Here is a 21,288-nt window from a genome sequence, read left to right as displayed (position 1 = left end):
GGTGAGCCTTCAATACACAAGTAAATTTTGGAGATTTAGGTTAGAATCTTGATTTATTCAGAAGCAAATATGACTCTGAGTCTTATCCAAGGTTTCACTGGACTTTTCACCAAACCACAAAAGCATCACAGAACTATGCCTAGTTTAGTAAAGTTGTTATTCTGTCTAGGGTTCATACAGTTATTAGCATCTTTTGCATATCTCCATTGTGATGCAATGGCAAAGCTCTGAGAGGAGCAAGGAGCAGCTGTGGAATTGTAAGCAAACCTAAGGAGCTGCAAAAGGTAGCAGTATGCCCCTGCTTTCAAGAGTTAGGTGAGGCAACAGTGTGTGCCTACTCTTCTTGGATATGTTGCAGCTGTATCATTTAACTTCCATTTATTCAAAGGGAAAGAATATTGATATATATTTTTAAATATTGTAATTATTCTTGCACATTTTGAGCTCTGCTTGTGTCATGAGCTTCAGTTTGCTGGTTCAATCTGAGCCTGAGTGGAAGGTTAAGTTAGTTAATTTTGGCAGGTTAGCTGTAGATCAGCCAAGAAGACTGAGGATACAAATGAAAAATTGTGGCCTGTAGGCATACTGTGTGTGTCTGTGCTTATCTAAGTACTGCTGGAGCAGGGATGTATTTTTCATAGAGGAGACTTTAATCTACTCATGTCAGAATAAGGTGTTATGAAGAAGGCTAGTATTGCTTCAGTTTACTTTCCTTTTCTTGTTTTTTGTGCTTATTTTATAAATGTGTCTATTAGATATGCTATGGACAGGCTTTAACTATGCTGCTCCTGTTACCATTAATGGCAGTTGTGTTGTCAGCGCTCCATGCATAAAGCTAAGAATGTTGTTGGCCAAGCCTATTCTGTAGCAGTAGTCTTTTCAAATGATATTTGAAGGTTGATATTTTGTCTTCTCTGAATGTTGTATGCATTTTAAAACTGCATGACTGTACTGTGTACCAACAAATTTTAACCTTGTAAGTCAGTAAAAGGCTTGTTATAGACTATATACTCTCCTTTTCCTTATTTTTTCTTACTGTCTTTTTTTCTTTTCTTCTGTCCTTTTCCTTATTCAATACCAACAAAAAGGGGAATTAAAACAGAACAATACATTCCAAAATTTTGCAGGTCTGACTGAAACCAAGTGCATTCAATGTTGAAGACATATCTTGGATTCTTATGGATGAAAAGCAAACTTCTGTAGCTTTTTCAAAGCTAGAACGTTAAAAGGTCTAACTGGCTTTTACTTAGTGCTCTATATCTAAGGCACTTACATATACATAAGGGACTCATAGGCATCTGTGCTGCCATTTTTGTGCTGCCAACCTCTTCCTGTTTGTGGTGAGGGAACTCCAATTCTGAAAAAGTTTGTTGAAGTGCTAAAACACATGCTGGATGGGTAATAAAGTTTTATTTTATTTATTAGGTCAACTAATCAGCATTAGGTTAATCCCTGGATAGATCTAGGCTTTTGAAAAGGGGGAGGCACATAATCATATATAATGCATTTTTCTCCAGTTAAAGAGAAACTAGATGCATTACTAATATACCCGGGGCCTACCACTGCTTTTCAGTTTAAGATCAAAGCAAAAACAAATGTACGTATTGGAATGTGCACTAACTTGCTAGGTTATACATCAAGTTGAAAAATTGCAACAAGTTAAGTAAAAAATAGTCAAAATAGTCCAAAGGTATTGTGTTATTAGTCCTGTAGTCACTGTAGTTAAATATACATGTCTTATTCAAGTCCATGTAACATAGTCAAGCCTTCTGAAGTGTCTTGACAGTGCTTCCAGTATTCACTGTTGGTCATTCTTACACCTAAGCTAATATTACCACACCTGAGTTAAGGCTTTTAGCTAGCACCTGAAACAGACTTCAGGGCTATGAAGTAGAAGAGAGACATTACCAGGAATGGCTAACTGACAGCAAAATTTCAGAAGAAAGAATAGCTTGAATAGTGGAAATCAGGACTGTTAAAAAGGATAGAGGGTCATTTACACCTGTGGGATGGAATGAGATTAGCAGGAATCAGGGAGATGATAATGAGCCATGAAGTCAATTGACTCTGTGAGCACTGCTTGAATAGAAATGCTGCTTTCCCTCCCACACAGTTGGGTTTAAAGTTTGGGTGGAGCAGGAATCAAAGACGGGTCTGCCCCTGGATTACTCTTTGCCAGATAGCCTGCACCTTTCCTTCAGTCTCCTATCACCTCTGTCTGCCATTCCTCTACTTTGGAAAGCTGCTATTAGATGTAGGCAGAACTGACTGTTGCTGTGTTGTATACTTACTGACAAGTGATGAGAAGTTTTTTTTGATGTGCTTACTCAATAGAAAAAGTATCCTCTCTCTCTTCAGTCAATTTTTCAGACACCAAACATTAAACCCAAATGCTTGTTGTAGAAGCAATACAGTGGCTGCCTTAAAAGATTATTTCCATATGTGTTGTCAGGCATGTGAGGTATCCAAAAGTCCGTTAGACACTTTGGACATACAAGTTAGATTGCACATTTAAACAGCTCCTTATGTGTTGCAAAGTAAATAGCCTTTTAAAATGAGCTTTTTAACAACAATTAAATGCTTATTCTTACACTGTACTAAGACATACATGTAGTGTATGTGCATTCTACTAGCTTAAGTGCCAAAGAATAGCACATTGTTATGGACGAAGCAGTCTGCATAATTGTCCGGTTAGCATTAGCCTACCAAACGGCCTGGCATTCAATACTTTTCCCCACCAGAGGGCACAAAAGTCTGGACTGTAAATGAAATTCAAAAAATGCCTTTATTGGAAGAAACCTTCAATTTTTGCTTGATGCTTCTTTCTAAAATGTTAAAAAAGGATATTATTTATTTAAAAAAAGTTCTCAGAAGGAATGTTTTTAATGGTTCACTGACTTTTCTGTACAGTCACTGTAGAGCCTCGGTCATCATTTTTTCCCTTCTCTAGGTCCTAATAATAGCTTCTAATTGTGGATTTAATATTATGGTGCTGCTCTAAGTTCTATGCCTGAGGCAGCTCATTTCCACTGACTCATGGTTTTTAGCTTTTAATGCGTACACAAGGGAAACAAAAAAGGACCAACATTTCACTAGTTGTCTGTGCCAACTTGAAAATGGCTGTGTAAAAGGAAACAAAATGTGTATATCAGCTTTTGAGGCTGCCTGATTATATCTTCTTAGTTTTGTTGCTTCAGCGTACTTCTCTCCCTTTCCCCACCACCCCTTTCCTGTAACAATGTAAATTAGAGGCTGTGATAAAAACCATGTAGGTCTGTGATTCTCAAATAGTCATTCACCCGTCCAGGGATTGTTGCACAGTGTTAGCTCCAACTGTGCTCTGGTGACAACTTGATGTAGAAGAGAGGAAATCTTCTGACAGTTTCAGCTTCTTTGTATTGTAACTGTCATGGAAGTATTTGTGTTTCGTTTTTTGAGGTTTCCTATTACTTGTATAAGTTTGGGAAAGCCAGATAGCAGCTTCAATTGCAGAATTTTTTAAAGAAGTAAATACACTGTGGTTGAAAAGAGCAAAAATGTAAAAATAATAAAACAATTAAGACTCAATTTTTGTTTAAGGCTGATGGTGATTTCTCGCCCCCACCAGGGGGCATGAAATTAAAGGGTATGCACAGAACCAAATAATTGCCTGGGTACCATGTTTTTAGTAGCAATTGTCTCCTTTTCAAGAGTTAGTAATGCTAAGACGAAGTGAGCGGGAACAGTGCAGGTGGCAAATGCTTGATACAAAGAGGATGTTTATATAGCAAAATTGACTGCTCCAGACAAAGTCAGCTGGTAGCGACTTGGTGACAGGCATAGCAAAGAGATGCGAGAAAAGTATCACAGCAGCAGTGCAGGGGCTATCTGTAGCCATGAAAAGTGAGTGGCTACATTATTGTACAATTGCTGTAGACAAATATAGCTCTCCATAGCAAGTCTGTTCTCACCATTGTCATTTAAGAGCACGGGGCCACCCACATCCATCACTATTGAGGTATTTCTAGCCAGAAACAAACAAGTCATTCAAAATGTTTGCTTTTAAGCACCATAACAATTTGCAGCTTTAGGAAAGATTTATTTTTAAATCCCTATTGTTTTACTCATAATTGCAAATACAGATGGCCCAAATGGTATGGAAAGAAATCTAAACCGTAGAAATTTTAGAGTACTCAAAAATTGGGTTGTTCTGGAAATTTCTCCTACTAAAATGTTTCTTTTTTTCAATATTTTCCCCCCAAAGTGAATAATTACAAAAACGTTTACCTGATTGAGGATTAAATATTTCCTTATATAGTAAATTAGTGGTTTTTCTACATAAACTCCATATATTTACTTTGTTACTAATTCTTGCCTGGAGCTTAACATGGTTAGTCTTGGTTCAGTGAGTGATATCACAGTAAACCTGGCAACTTCCCAGCAGCCAGCCCTTTGCAGATGGAAGAAGGACAAACCTGCCTTATAATGCCAGAGCCTAGCATGAAGAGGAATGCACTGAACAGATTTCCCCCCACAAAGGAAACATGAGGAAAACATCTTGTTATAAGAAAGATATTTAATATGTTTTTCATATTTGGAAGGCAGTTAATGTCTGGGAATGTCCTTTTGCTCTGTGGCCAGCATGATTAATATTACTTTTGATCTTTTATTCAGATTAGAAGTGATTTATTTGCAGTAAAACTAACAGCAATTGTTTATGTTAATATTTAACATTATTTTAAACATTATTTTTTGGGAGGGTGACAGTTTAAAAAGGAAATACATTTCAAATTATTTTAGATTAAAATGCATAAATATGAATAGAAGAACAGGAACTCAGGTACTTACAGAAGAAAGGCATAGATATAAAAAGGCCATGTGAAAATGCACATTACACGGAATCAGGCTAATTGGGATGATTCCAGAGTCTCAGCCTATCTAGTAAATGACCTTTCTTGTGGCCTGGCTGGGAATGTTCCCCCCTGCCCAGCTGGTCCAAAATGTACATCTTAGACCATTTAGCTGGGCGGGATAGGGGGAAGGGGACCCTGTGTGGGGAAGAAGCTGGTTGATGTTTGCTGTTGTCTGTTATTATAGCAGTACATACGTACTTGTAGGCATAAAAGATGAATTATGTAAAGGCATGGGGTTGTAATGTTCTAGCAACGTGAGTTTGGGATAAACTCGTTATTCTCAAGTAGCCAAGCTTAGAGTGAGTTATGCAGCTCATTCTAAAGAAGTGCCAATAAAATTTTGTACTACATCACAGCATGTCTTTATCTGTCACATGTAAGTGGAAAAACTATTTTTCAAATAATTTTTCAGCACTTTCTTAAATATCAGAACTATTTTTTGTGTCCTTACTCCTATAAATCCAAGCACTTTAGTCATTTGAATCCAACTGCCTAGAGGTCAGAGGGAACCACAGAAACCTTGAAATATGACTGTAAATAACCTTTCTGTATATATGAAAACATCATTCTTTTATTTTGGGCTCTTTCAGGGCCAGAAGCTGGGAATCTCCTGTTACTGATCTTATGGGGGTATCAAGATAACAGGCTTGAAAGTCACAGCACTTGAATATATAGAAAAGCTGGAATTGACCACGAGTATCTTGCCCATGCTGCATTGGGCTGGTGAAATACTACATTTTGGGAAGAGTGAAGAAAGCCTTTCTGCTCTCATTTAAACGCATCTGTTTGAAGCTATGGGAAGGTGGGATTGTCAAAGGCTCAGATAATTTTTCATGCAGTTTCATAACTGACACAGGACATCACCTCCTTTCAAGCACACAGGTAAACGGCATATTTGTAAGAACCCCAATTAGTATAAATTGCTACTGTTCGAATAGAATCAGTAGACGTATGCTGAATTATACCAGCTGAGGTTCTGGCCCTCAGTGTTGGGAGAGATTCTGCTTTCACATGTGTGTTGAATGAATATAAACAGGATCAGAAGTTGGCCTGTTTTCATATACATTTAATTTTATATACAACCAGTTTTGGTATGTATGGAAGTTCAGGACACTTTCCTGAGAAAAATAAGTAACTTTTTTTGAAGACTAAAATCTGGCTCATACTGTTCTTCCTGAATATCCTTTGATTAACTTGGAGACAATAGAGCTATAATTTTTCACCAAACAACATTTCCAGAACATGCTAAACTGAAGTTGCTTCTTCAAGATAATTGGATATTTTTTCCTAACAACATTCTGAATGTCAGTAGGAATTTCCAGTAGCAAACAGGGAAGTTTTGTTTGCATAATTGCACAGCTGCATATGTATGATAACCCCAGTACTGAATCACTAGCTTGGGTAAAGTCTCAGCTATCCAAAAAGCTTATAGAGAAATGTTGTGAGCATTTTTATTACACGTCATCATGTTACTCATTGTGATAGGTATCAATAGTTGTGATGTTTGCTTCTGATGTTATAATCATCTACGCAGTACATGTAAATAGTGTTTTCTTTTATTCAGTTTACAGTGCCTTTGTAAACACAATTAAACTCTGTAATAAGAAAATCTAATTCCCACAGAATAATATTAATTTTATTAAAATAATCATTTATCTGCCTGTACATCAGATTTGTACCTCTGAAATGTATGTTTCACTTAAAGTTAACAGAACTACACTTTGGTCTATATCTCTTGTTGGTAAAGAAACACTCTTTCATGTTTCTTATTCTATATCATGAATTAAAAAAAAATGTTTAAACATCAGCTCTGCCAGTCAGTTATATGATTTGCTATCACTTGATCAAATTGGCAAGTTGACCTATGGCAACAGTGATTGGTATTATGATTTTTTCTCTGCAAATTTCTAAAGTACCTGTTTTCATAGTATGAAGTGTTTTGGATTATTTTTGTTTACCTGAGTATCTGGATTACTCTCAAATTAATCAGTAGTGTAATTTCACATCTAAGAATACAAAGAAATTATGTCTGTACTTGAGACAACTGAAAATATCAGAAAACTTTGTCATCTTTGCTAAGTTTTGAAACCTCTAAAGAAACCTTCTTTGGTTCCAGGTCTACTGAAGTGTGGTGGATTAAGTAGAAGAAAGAAACTTCCAACAGAATGGTGTGTATTTCTTGGGCAAAGGAATCGGAGATTCCTGTTTCTGAAATTTGTAAGACAAATAATTCATTACAATGGGAAGTGAAAGGAGAATCTCTATGTTCAGGATTTTACAATCCCAGAGTTCAGTCTGGCATAATTTGTACCAGGGCTCTGAGGTCTTGTAAATTTTACAGTGTCAAGAACAGTGGGTCTATAGTAGAGGGGTCACTGTGTTTGACTGAAGAAGACTGCAGGCTGTTTGGTCAGCTGTCTGAAAAGGAGATAGAGAGCGGGATGCCTCGTTAGATTTCTGAAGATAACACATGCTACTAGAATAGGGAGAGACCACCCAGATTCTGACCCCCTGTTCCAGAGGATTTGCTGATGTAGGTAGGAGCTTATTAGTAGCAGTTTGATTTCAGGAATGAGAACAGTTAGAGTGCTGTGTGTCTTATTTTATCTTAATTAAGTTTCTCCATCTCTGCTTATTATACTAGAATGTTCTTAATTAATTTCACAGTGTAAATGCAAGAGTCCTTCTTAGTCTTGCATATGTTTTTTTATAATTAAGTCTTATTAATTTTGACCTGAATAAAAGAAAAAGATTTCTACATAAATTTATTAATTTATGAAAGCACCCATCTTATAGACTTTGTGGGCTCTTATCATTGTTAAGAAATAACATAAAGTGTTGGTTATTGTCAGTAGAAAAGAATTCACATTCAATATTCCAGCTTCAGACCACATGGTATGATCTTCCTGAGGTTGTCTGTAAGTTCCCAGTCTTGTCCACATTTACCATATTTACTCAAATATAAGACAGTCATCAATAATTAGATTTTTGTACATGGATTTTTGTACATATTTTTGTACATATTTTTAAATAATTTTCCAGGTATAGAATCTAATTATCGAAGATTTGCCTTGAATTTTGCCCCCCTCCTACTGCTACAGCAGGGAAAATAATTAGGGGGGATCAGGTACTCCCCTTGTTCTCTGCTCCTCCACCCCAACTTCTTTGCCTCCTCCTTAGTGTCAGATCCTGTTCTTTCTGAGTATGTGGAAGTGAGGAGCAAAATTTACATATTGGCAAATGATAGCAGGTATCCATAGACTTCATTTGGGCAGAATTGGTATAGTTTACCATTTTTTAACCTGCTGCAAGTTGTAGCACAGGTACTCCATAAATGCACTTTTAAGTAGCACTTTGGTACCTACTTATATATAATACAAGTTATGCATTATAGTAGTCCAAAGCCAAAAAGCTCATGATTTACTACATAGTTCATTGGTCTTGGCCCCACCACAGTCAGCAGCATGTCAAGAGATGGTGACCCCACAGCTTAGCACTGCTCATTTAGTATGTATACTTCAGATATACCCATCCCCACCAGGATTCACCTGCTCATTAGCCCCCTACTCGTGATTGGAACCAGGTGTTCTTGTCATGAATCCTGGGATACTCCAAAAATGTATATGCAGGTGAGGCACAGGGCCACCCAGTCTGGCTCCACCTCACAGAGGGTTGCACAATGCTAATCATATGCAACAGGATGAAAGAGGGGCTGGCAGATGGATTCTGGGTGAGCTGTTTGGTGATGTTTGTCAGATATTTAAGGCTGATGAAGAAATGGAAGTAATTGAAAATGGGAAAGAAAGGCACAGCTGGGCTGTAGGAGTGAAGAGGAAGTTGAAATGTATTCGGCGCAGTGGCTGAAGGGGACTTTGCTTAATAGGCCCTACCATGTATTTTATTCAGGTGGGCTGTGCTAACCTATCCTGGTAGTAGGTTCCTATCAGTGCATTTTCATAGAATCATAGAATCAATGAGTCAGAAGGGACCTAGACAGATCATCAAGTCTGACCCCCTGCCATGGGCAGGAATGAGAGCTGAGGGTCGGAGGGGTCATAAGACCCCAGCCAGGTGCCTATCCAGTTTCCTCTTGAAGATTTCCATGGAAGGTGAAAGCACCACCTCTCTGGGAAGCCTATTCCAGGTTCTGGCCACCCTTACAGTGAAGTAGTTCTTCCTAATGTCTAACCTAAACCTATCCCTGTCCTCCCTCAGCTTGTGGCCATTGTTCCTGCTGACTCCAAGGGGGGCCCTGGTGAGTAGGCTTGCCCTGAGTCCCTGCTGCTGGCCCCTGATAAAGTTGTAGGCAGCCACAAGATCCCCCCTCAATCTCCTCTTGCGGAGACTGAAGAGATTCAGGTCCCTCAGCCTTTTTTCATAGGGCTGGCCTCAGAGGCCCCCAACCATATGAGTGGCCCTCCTCAGGACCCTCTCCAGGTTCCCCACGTCCCTCTTGAAGTGTGGCGCCCAGAACTGGACACAAGACTCCAGCTGCGGCCTGACCAGCGCCGCATAGAGGGGAAGCAAGACCTCTCTGGACCTGTTAGTGATGCCCCTGTTGATGCAGGACAGGGTTGGCTCTGGCTATTGCCTCATCGCATTGGCGACTCGTATTCATCCTGGAGTCAATCCTGACTCCAAGATGCCTCTCTGCCTCTGTGCTGCCGAGAGGGTCAGCCCCTGACCTATAACCATAATGCTGGTTCCCTCTCCCCAGGTGCAGCACCTTGCACTTGTCCTTGTTGAGCTGCGTCCTGTTCAGATCGGCCCACTTCTCCAACCTATCCAGGTCTGCCTGGATGCGGTCCCTGCCTGCCAGTGTATTCACTTTACCCCACAGCTTGGTGTCATCAGTGAACTTGAACAGGGTGCTTTCCACACCCTCGTCCAGGTCACTAATGGAGATGTTGAACAGTACCGGCCCAAAGACCGAGCCCTGGGGGACTCCGCTACCCACACCCTCCCAGGTCGACATCGACCCGTCCACCACCACCCTCTGGGTGCGCCCCTGGAGCCAGTTTGCCATCCATGTGACTGCATTCATCGGTGCCACAGTCCCTCAGCTTGCCCATCAGAATTGGGTGAGACACTGTCAAAGGCCTTCTGGAAGTCCAAGATGACATCGACTTCCTCCTTCACATTTAAGCTTTTTGTTACTTGTTATAGAAAGAGACCAGATTAGTCAAGCAAGATTGGCCTGGCGCGAACCCGTGTTGGCCCTCAACATCACTTCCCCTGCAGGGCCCTTGATAATTTTTTCAAAGACCTTCCCCAGGATAGAAGTGAGGTTGACTGGCCTGTAGTTGCCAGGCTCTTCCTTCCTCCCCTTCTTGAAAATAGGGACCACATTGTCCCTTTTCCAGTCCTCAGGGACTTGGCCTGAGCACCAGGAGTTCTTAAACAGCCGTGCCAATGGCTCTGCAATGACACCAGCCAATTCCCTCAGCACCTGTGGATGAAGGTCATCTGGGCCTGCTGACTTGGATACATCTAAGCTCTCCAGGTAACCCTTAACTAGGTCTGAACTAACAGTCAGGGGACTTCCATCCTTCCTGGGCCTCTCTATGCTATCACCCGAGAGCACCCCATTGTCAGCAGACAGGAACACGGAGGCAAAGGACTTGTTGAAGAGTTCTGCCTTCTCTTGCGTGTCCGTCACCAACTGCCCTGCCCTGCCCTGCCCTGCCCTGCCCCATAGGGGTCCAGTGTTAGCCTGAGACTTCTTCTTGCTACCTATATACTTGAAGAAGGGCTTTTTGTTGTCCTTAATCCCAGAAGCTAATCTAAGCTCCAGTGCTTCTTTAGCCTCCCTTTATCAAATCCCTACAAGCTCAGGTCAGGGAGGTGTACTCCTTCTTTGTCCCTGCCCCCTGCTTCCACTGCCAGTACGCTTTTTTCTTTGCCCTCAGGCCAGCCTGGATATCCACACTCAGCCATGAAGGTTTCTCGGACCCTTTTCCTGCCTTCCTGCGCAGTGGAATTGTGTCCTGCTGCACCCTAAGGATAGCCTCCTTGAGGAAGGACCACCTTTCCTGGACCCCCATACTAGCTACACCCTGGGCTCCAAGTGCCTCCCTGGCTACTGCCCTGAGCACATCGAAGTTGGCTTTCCTAAAGTCAAGCATTTGCGCTGTGCTAGTTACCCTCTCCACCTTTCTCTGAACAGCAAACTGGATCATTTCATGATCACTGTCCCCTAGCCTCCCTTGTACTAGCACATCCCCCCACCAGGTCATCCCCAGAGGCTAATACTAGATCCAGTATGACGTTTTCCCTAATGGGGACGAGTACCTCCTGCACAAGGTATAGGTCCTGTACATGCCTCAGGAACCTTTGTGAGTGGCTAAACCTGGCCGACTGCTCCTCCCAGTTGATGTCAGGGTAATTCATATTACCCATGACCACAATATCCTTTGCAAGTATGGCATCCCCAAGCTGCCTGGAAAATTCCAGATCCAGCTCTTCCTCCTGATGTGGTGGCCTGTAGTAAACCCCTACCACTAGATCCCTCTCCCCCTCCATCCTTGAAGTTTAACCCACAGGGTCTCAGTTAAGCCTTCCTTTGGTCCCATTTGGAAGGTAGAACTGGTATACTGTTACCTAACATAGAGCACAACCCTCCCACCTTTTTCCCCCTTCCTATCTCTTCTAAACAACCTATAGCCCTCTGTCTAATGCCCAGTCAAATGTTTCATCCCACCATGTCTCCACTAGGCCAACCAGGTCGATTTTACTATATGCAAATTTTATAATTACCCTAAATGTTGACTGTTTGTAGTCAATTCTTGTTGGTTTCCGTTACTAAGCACATGCTACTTTTGGCAGCAGTTTAAGGATAGACAGTGTATTTAATGAGGTTTCCTTGTATGCAGTTATGAGATTGGGGAGGGGGGAGGGGAACCTCATCTTGTATTTGAATAAATACAACAAGTTCCTTTTAAGGACCACTTCCAGAAATTATAAAAACCTCATTAATGGTGATATAATCTACTTTAGGGGGAAATAATTATGGTAGTTTTATTGGATGTTGATAGAAAAAGAACCCTGACATTACTATGAGACTCATTACATGGCACCACCATGCCAAAGGAGATACTTCTCCACCATTCCTACCTAGAAATTAGATCCATATAAAAAAAAGGCAAAACAAGATGGCACCCAAACTTCTCCCCTGGGCATCTGGTTTTAAAAAAGATGGATGATATCTTTTAAAATTGAACGTATCCATTTTGTTATTTCTTATATATTGGAGCTTAAAGAGCAAGAAGAATAAAAAAGGATTAGGAAAGACAAATGGCTATATTGGTAGTGGACAGAATCAGACTGTTTTTAATCCACTGGAATTTGGGTAGACCTTTACACTTTCCTTAATGGTTTTCTACTTACGGCCTTGACTCATTTAATTCATACTAATGCCATATTATGCAACAAGATCATTCTGTGAGTTAATTATGCATGAATAATCTTAAAGACAAAACCTAAATCCCCTCACTCTGATTTCAAGACATGCTACTGATTTTTTTAATCTTGCATTATATTTTTTTCTTCTTGTATTATCCCCAGTTACATACCACGCATGTGAGCTTTTCAGATTTGCTTAAAGGAGTTTTTGGAATGATTAACAGTTTTCCTATTACTTATAGGAACATTCTGTTATAACACTGCAGAAGCTATTTGGACCTAAGCATTATTTCCATATGACTATCAGATCAATGGGATACGTTTGTTTTATAATAACCATTGAAAGACCACAGTAATGAGTATTTGTAGCAGTTGAGACTAGAGATCTTGGAGAAAAATTTGAAGACGTGTTAAGGTAATATACAAGTGTATTTCAGAAAGTAATGGCAATTGGAAAATAAAACTATTTTGTGTGCAGTGAGTGGGAAACTGCATGACAGCAGGGACCACTGATGGCTGATTGTTGAATGCACCCATTGTTTATAACCATGTACAGAAGTGACGTGGTCCAGTAAATGATAATTGCACACCAAATGGTTCCATTTTGAAATTGCTGTTACTCCATAAAATGTGCACAGGAGACTGGCTAGATCATATGTACACATTTTCTGGGGACTGGCTGTTCCCCAAAGTCTGATACAGGATCTCATGCAAACAAGAGGAAGAATGTGGCTGCAGAGGGACAGCAGGAATGAGATTGCTATGTGAATTGAATCTTGACTTCACCTTGCCATCCTTACTTGAAGGCTGTGTCTTCAGCACAACCCCTCTATACCCACTGAACCATCCCAGAATTTACTTCAGACAGGTGAGTGTCAAGTGTTGATGTGCAAGTGTCAAGTTGTTGTATTAGCAAACAGGTTTGCTAATACAGCATACTCACTATTCCTAAAGCAAAAAGATGGGACAAAAATTAATTTAAATCAGCCTTTCCCATCTTTACTGGCCCATGGATAGCAACATTGAGCAAATAGTCATGCTTTGCTTTTAATCTCAGTTATTTTAATTTCCTTTGGTTGCAAACAACATTAGGGATCTTACAGGCAGCATGTTACCTGCAAGCTATGTACAGAGGACTACCTCTTAAATTAGTTGTTCTCAACCTGCAGCCTGTGGGCCACATGTGGCCCAGTCCCACATTGCTGTGGCCCCTGTGACATCCCGTTGAAACATTTTTTTTAAATAGTTGCGCAGGAAGTCACTTGTATGGGCACAGCCCACATAACACATTGAGAGCTGCAAATGAGCCACTGTAGTAAATAGGTTGAGAACCACTGACTTAAATCAATATGCTACTGTCACTGATCTGTCATGTGTCATGATCACTAGCCTAAAAGCATCAGTGAATTTAAAAGGTCCTGACCGAAGTCTGGGCCATCTGTCAGACCAAAGATAATTTTGCCCTGAACTTAACGTCCCTTATTTGTTGTTATAACATAGTAGTGAGATACCTAGAGTTAATATATATTAAAATAAGCATGTGCTTCTTGATTCTCTCTTCACCTTCCCATTGTCTCTAACTTTCTTGAGGTTTTAGAGCTGAAAGTTTTCTTGTTTGATGTCAGTTCAAAGATTACATTTCTTTGAAAAAAATTAGCACAGTTGTTCCTTTTCTGACTTCTGTGTGTATGAAAATAACTTGGTTCAATACTGTGTATGAAAGTGACCATAAAATGTTTTAAACTAGACATTTAATTTTAGTGTATTTTATAGTTGTCACTGAAGAAAGGAAGGAAACAGAATCCAAGTTTGAGAAAATGAACTATATCTCTAAAATTACCAGACTCAAGCTTGAGTATTTGGGCTTGTGTGTTAGACTGGGTTTTATTTGAAAGTTTGTATGTATTAAAGATGTTATAAAGTAGGGTCCAATCCCCAAAACATGCATCTGAGTAAACTAGATTAACTTAACTTAGAAAAAAAAAGGTTATTTAATCTCTTTCAGGTATGTGTTTTGAGGTACAAAAAATTGTAAGCAACTCCCATTCAATGGCTGCATTAATTCAGTTCCCTCCTTCATCCAGCAAGGGTGGAGAAGGAAGGAATTGTAATCCCTTGAGACTTTCTTAATATGGGACATTTAAGCAACATCCCATTATCTGGCTCTGTCAGAAGGGACAGTCTAGATTCACATTTGTGTCATATAAAGTGCATATCATTTACAGTGTAACCACCTTAACATTTCATTAGAAATGGTGCCACATTCTATCCAATTGTAGTGAAATCAGTAGAGTTGCATAAGCTTAATTAGGGAGTCAAATTTAGCTCCTCATCTTTTAATTTCTTGCATTTTGTGTATTTAATTTCTGAACCTTAATGTGGTCTTAATATTTAGCATTACCCTTTTAATTAGAGTACATAATCAATTATTTATGAAGGTGTGCAGCAGTGATTTATCTTTCTAACACTGGACAATGTAGTATCTGTATTCCACTCAGTGGTAGAGTAGTCTTCTCCACTCAGACCAAAAATTTCTTGCCTTGGGTAGATATAAGTAGTTAGCCTTGTTAGTCTGAAGTCATGCAGAAAGCAGGGCCTGGTGGCACCTTAGGGTCTAACTAGCTGAGAGAGAAAGGCTTTTGTAGGCAACTGCCTACTTTGTCAGATGCTATCTCAAATTAATCTCTTCTTTGGGTTGTGAAAATCCTGAGAAAATCGTTTGGGAGTCCTCGCAAGCTTTTCACTGGAGAATGTATCCAGTTCCCAGTTTTCTACAATGGGAAGGTGATGGGATCCATACATATTCCACATATGGAATATAAACCATTTCCTATGTTTGTGTACTTTATTTTAAACTTTCTTTTTGGCATCGTCATGGACATGAGTCTGTTGTAGCTGAGGATAATAGTGGTGTAATGGAGACAGTCAAGTCAAGCATGATGGGAGCACGGATGACTGTGCACTATGTACAGATAAGCACCTTTTATCTTGTACATTGCAGCAGAAAATCTTATCTGGGTCCCTGGCATGAGCTCAGTTAAAGGTGCCATGGGATCTGATTGCTGATCCCAAGTCATGCCTCTTGCCATGCCACACATGCTTGGCAGAAGGTGCAGTTGTGGAATCGGAGATCAGATGCCAATTGTACCCTTTCTACTTGCTGGTGCAGGAGGAGCCAGGAGTCATAAGTTTGGGCTTCCCCTGCACCAGCAAGTTGAAAGCCAGGACTGTCCCAGGTTTTGTGGATCCTGGCCTGCCTGCTCTGGGGCCAGGGCAGACAATCAGCTGAGTGTCATCCAAGGCAGGGGAGTTGAAGAGCTTCCTCTTCCAGGATCTTAAACCCTGCGCCTAGTAGCTCTGATGAGGCTGCAGGGCACAGGGGATCAGAAGTTCCTGGTGTTAGAGCCAAAGGATGTCCTATACTGGGGACTTTAAAACCTATGCCTGACAACTCTCATTTCCTCCTCCTCACACTGTGCCCGCAGGGCAGCCCCAGGTACAGTTGGAGAGCCAGGGCTACCCTGGGGGCCAGTTCTGACAATATCTGGACCTGGGGCAGCCTCCAGCTGTTCAAAAACTGGGGCTGCCCCAGGCTGGTGCCGACAGTATTGTCAGCATGAAGGTTGGGACTAAGGGTGACCAGGGCTGATTCTGAAAATCAGCTGATTGTCCAACCTGGCCTCCAGGGGAGCTCTGGCTCTCCAACTGGGCCCATAGTGTCTTTGGTCCCATAGTGTCTTTGACTACCAACTCACTAAGGTCCAACCCTTTTGGAAGTGCTGACTGCACAAACTGTATTTTTAAATGCTGGGGTCGTTTTACCCCGGTACTCTTTCCTACCATAGCAGGGATCGGACTCTGATCTGCTCAGGTCCCTTCCAACCCTTGAAACTATGAAATGTGGCTCCATTTTTCCATGCCACAGGAGAGAAAATGTTTATACCGATTTAATATTATCCCCTCAGTTGGCATTGGTGAGGCCACATGTGGAGTCCTGTGTCCAGTTTTGGGCCCCCTACTACAGAAAGGATGTGGAAAAATTGGAGACAGTCCAGTGGAGGGCAACAAAAATAGTTAGTGACCAGAGGAAGATGAGTTGTGAGGAGAGGTTGAGGGAACTGGGCTTATTTAGTCTGGAGAAGAGAAGACTGAGGGGATTTAATAGCAACCTTCAACTACCTGAAGAGGGGTTCAAAAGAGGATGGAGCCGGACTGTTCTCAGCGGGGGCAGATGACAGAGCAAAGAGCAATGGGCTCAAGTTGCAGCAAAGGGAGTTGAGGATGGGTATTGGGAAAAACTCTCTCACTAGGAGGGTGGTGAAGCACTGGAACAGGTTCCCCAGAGAGGTGGTGGAGTCTCCATCCTTAGAGGTTTAGAAGACTTGGCTAGACAAAGCCTTGGCTGGGATGATGTAGCTGAGGCTGGTCCTGCTTTGAGCAAGGGGGCTGGACTAGATGTGAGACCTAAAATACATAACATTGTTATTTTAAGGATTGTTATCTTCAAACATTTTAGGGCTAGAAGCAAGAGCTAGATACATTAGAAAGCTGAGAACCTCTCATTTTGAGTTCCTAATGGATCATAAAATATACTCCTAAAATATGCCACTTTTTTAGACTGCCTATGTTGTGCTTTGGTGTAATGTAATGTGGTGGAATGTCCATTTGGGGAATGGAGTGAAGAAAACTTCTTTTTTTATTGGCAAGGCAGTTTAATTTAGTTACGTGGTAGGTAGCTGAAGCTGCTCAAAGATCTGGTAAGTTACAAATAGCTCTTGTGAAGTTAATGTCAAAGTGTAGGTGAAGAGGACATAGGTGTATGATAAATGCAATTTATCTCATGTCACTGCAATTTAAAAATTGAAATGGCCATCACATTTGTTTGTGCATGTTCCATATGTGTCATATAGCATATGCACTGCTGTAATAAATGAAGTGCAATCAAAGTGTTTTGCATATATTTTTTTATCTGTTTTCCATCCACTGTCATATTGTTGCCTTTGCCATGGGCATTTAAAACAGAGATGTTCTGAAGAGCCCTGCATGAAATTTTAAAGAAGCTGGACCTTTCATCTGCACAACAGCAGGACACCTCACTGTAGGGACAAGAAAGGAAGAGAGAAAAACTGTTTCTGAAGCAATAGCAAAAAATAACAGCAGAAGCAATTATTTCATCAAAGGTATATTTTCTTTTTCGTTTTAAAAAGGACTTAGTTGGAAGTTGGCTACCTTCTTATGTATGTTTAATTTGTGGTTTTCACATGGTCCAGATAAAAAATAAAATAAAGGTGTCTATTTTTAATGAGCAATCACAATGGGGACATCATGTAATAAAATATGCTTTTTTCAGTGAATGTTGGTGCTCAGTGAGAGTCCTGAGACTGGCGTCCTCTTTCTGCAGAACAGGTACAGCAAGGTTCATAGTAATATAAACCTCCCACTCTTATTAGTTCCAGCCCAGATGTACCCTTACCATGACAGGACCTTAAAGGTCAGAAAGGAATTTGGGCCGTATACCCCCTCATGTCTTTATTGCAACAAAGCCCATTGTGGTGACTTTTATGATAAAGATCTGTATGTCATTGGGAACTACACGAAGATGCACCAACTCATTTTTCACAAGCTTCTGAATAGCAGTCATTGTCAACCAGAGCTGGGCTTCAGCTGGCAGCCAAGAGGTGAAACATTTTTATATTGTGTTCCCAGCCCCTGGACTCCTTCAATTCATTCAGCATTCTTTAGTCTACTGAATTACCATATTTACTTGAATATAAGATGAGGTCTTTTCTTCAGTAAGGATGGAGAGCCCCTCATCTTATCTTATATTCACATACCAAGTGGGAGGGTGTAGCGGGGGAAGCAAGTGGCTGCTGTGGATCTGAGTCTGGTTCTGAGCCCAAGCTGGGGCCAGGCAGACCCACAGCAGCCTTTTTCCCCCATGCAGCTTCTGCCCCCTTCCCACCCTCTTCCCTTCCCCTTACTGTCTGGTGCAGCTTGACTTTGGCTTGGGCTGTGGTCTCTGTGGGGCCTGAAGCACTTGAAAACTCCTTCCTCTGCCTGGCCAGTCAGAAGCACCAACACTGCTGTATTGCCTGCCTGGCCAAATCAGCAGTGCTGACACTGCTACATGTCCAGGCAAGGGCTGAGCTTCTATGTGTTGTGCTCAGGACAGCGGGAGCAGCATCTAACAAGGGAGGGGGGAGTGGAAGAGGCAGAGACTGGGGAGTTGGGGTGGGAGAGAAGGGGCAGACACTATGGGGAGCTTGTGGGGGGGAAGAGGCAGAGAGTGGGGGAGGGGGCAGCGGCTGTGGGAAGCTGGGAGTGGGGGGCTACAGGTGGCAAGGGGACAGGAAGACCACAGGGGGATGAAATGCAGCAGCTCTGAGGATCCCAAACAACTCTCCAATACTTGTAATTTATACCTGAAAATTTTTAAACATGCATATATTTATCATATAGAGAATCTAATTATTGGGCGGGGTCTTATAATTGAGTAAATATGGTACTCCCTTCTGTTTTTTGGGTCCCTCCCTGTGCAGGGAATAGGTTGCTTCCATTCCAGCCAGCATGGAGTAATTGTACCAGTTGCATATTAACTCTAGCAATGCCAGTTGATTGAAGGACTGTTGAGTAAGTAAAAATTGTAACACATGGATTTGTTTTAGCTAGGGTGCAGACTGTGGGAGGGAAATGCCTTCCATCTCTGTGCATTTGATGTACAACAGGTTGAAAACAGATTGCAGATTTCACTGGACTGCTTCAGCAGTGGCTTTGGCTCTGAAGCAAGCTCAGGGACGCAGCTGTGGCCTATGTAGTGAAAAGGTGGAGCAAAAACATCGAAGCCAATAAATGATGCTCTGATCATGACTGGGACCAAGAGATTGAGGATTCCTTAGCCAGATGTTAAAACAAATTTGCTGTTGTATCCAAAAGCTGCTGGGTTGTCCCACACATGAGTAAGATAATACAGCGTGGTGGATGTTTTTCTTAAGGATGGAAAGAACAACTTGAGAATTCTGAGGGAAGTAGCGATTGTACCTGATATTCTTCTTGGTTTCAAATTCCTATAACTTATTATAAATTAAATAGGGCGGATGGGCAGAGAAGGCTGGTTGTACTGTCAGTGAACTGGGGCTGGAACCTTGTTTGAATTAAAATGATGTCTGCTAAGTAAGAGTTCTGCAGAGACATATAAGGCTAAAGCTTCTAGCAGTCCATACAGTTTTTACTGAAAGGCATATTTATATCTTCCAGACTAGTAATTAATCACTCAGTAGGATTTTTTGGGACGTGCATTCACAGAAGATCTTTTTGTACTGCCAGGAACCACAAAGCATGGGCACAATTAAAATGCTGATTTAATTTATTACATTGAGGCACAGAATGGGAATGTTTTAAATGATGTTGACAGGCTGGAATTTCAGAACCACCTATTTGTTTTAAATATAAAACAAATGCTGCTCCCTCCAAAAATTAAATTACATTAATAACGGCTTTCTAATGAGTTACTTGGAAGTCAAATAAAGCTCTTGGCAGTAATTAAGACTTGAAGACATGGTATCATTTTTAGTGTACATTTGTGTGTTAAAGGGAGTACGTTTCAAAGTGATCCATTTATGAAAATTAAAAGGAAAAAATTACCCACTGAGTAAGTTTAGTTTAATAGGAAGGCATTTTTCTGAAGGATGTATTTTAAAAAATCATTAATGAGTGTTTATATTTTACTGATTGTTTCTTTTCTGGATAACCTTAAATTATCATTGTTATATGGATTCTGATATTATCACCCAGTCTAAATCCAGTGCCAAAGATTCTGTAAATGGGAAAAACCAGCAGGCTATATTTCGCCTACAGTATGCGGTGCCGTTACAAGCAAAGGGAGAATTTCATGAGCTGGATGCGGTTTGGAGTATGGAGTGCCTAATAACTCTGCAGGAAGAAGTAGCCAAAACAGCCCATTAGCATCCTTTATCTAGCTGTGTCTAATGAATGCTACATTCTCTATCTTGGAATTGCACTTTACTGGTTTGCCACAAGCTAGAAAGTGCCATGAGATAATGGAGTGTCTTATCTCCCATAGCATAGGAGGGCTAATGTAGTCACATCAGAAAGGCCTTCACCTTCAGGTATGTTGTAGAAAGATGAACTTATCTTAGATATTGTTGGGGGAAACTGCTTCTCTGTGTTCTAGGTTTCTGGCTGGGGTATCAATAGTTGACATGGACTTTCAGAAACAGTACTTTGAGGATATGAAAGAAAATGTTTAAGTCCATTCTATCAGGCTGGCTTAAAAATATTTCTTTGCTCCTTCTCTCAAGTTGTCATCCTCTAGAATCTATATGATTAATGGAACAAGTAATGAAATTATAGAAGGTATGGCAGCTGTTTGCTCAGTAAGAAGCTCTGATACATTCTGTGAAAGACAGCAGACTGCATAAAGGTACAGCTCTGTAAAATTTAGTGGCCTTAGTATTATTTCTTTATTTATTATTTACTAGGTGCTGACAGGGCACTCTGAACCAACAGGTAGGAAAAATAAAAGATAACTGTCCCAAAGAGTTCAAAATCTCAGGCAGGAAGACAGCACTATTCAGATATGGTACATAAGCAAGGGGTTGAGTTCTGGTTTAGTGCATCTATGTCAAGTGACTGCCCTTTTAGTTATTGAAGAAATCTTTTAAGAAAGGTCTTGAGTGTAGAGTTAATGCCATGGAAGAAGGGACAAAATTTAAAATGGGACACAATTTAAAAGAGGTTTGTAGAAGTAGCATAATTCACATAAGGGGAATAGGTAGAAATATGAGAAGAGATGTAAAAAGAGGCTGTTTTCTAGTATAAGGGATTTAGAGGATGCTGAGGCAATATTATATATAATTCTATTACTCTAGTCTCCCTTTTTGTTGCATGTCATCATAACTGCTGAAGCACAGGCTGCGATGTTGCAGAAGGTACTACACAGAATTAAATCTTAGAACTGTTGCATGTAAAACTGTTT

The 21,288-nt window shown here is 40.8% G+C and overlaps 1 protein-coding gene across 1 annotated transcript in view; it reads left to right on the top strand.

The window, feature by feature from the left end:
- ZFHX3 (zinc finger homeobox 3) overlaps window positions 1–21,288 on the top strand; it is an 832,685-nt gene that overhangs the window by 23,109 nt on the left and 788,288 nt on the right. Inside the window, exons 4-6 of the mRNA XM_090063359.1 lie at window positions 5,483–5,774; window positions 7,009–7,060; window positions 17,316–17,473. The gene's annotated coding sequence lies outside the window, so the exon portion shown is untranslated. The remainder of the gene's footprint in view (window positions 1–5,482; window positions 5,775–7,008; window positions 7,061–17,315; window positions 17,474–21,288) is intronic.

The sequence above is a fragment of the Crocodylus siamensis genome, chromosome 9 (assembly GCF_052110815.1).
Source record: "Crocodylus siamensis isolate JL-2025a chromosome 9, ASM5211081v1, whole genome shotgun sequence".
Lineage (NCBI taxonomy): Eukaryota > Metazoa > Chordata > Crocodylia > Crocodylidae > Crocodylus > Crocodylus siamensis.
Note: the sequence above shows the minus strand (reverse complement) of the source record. Positions and strands in the feature narration are given on the sequence as shown.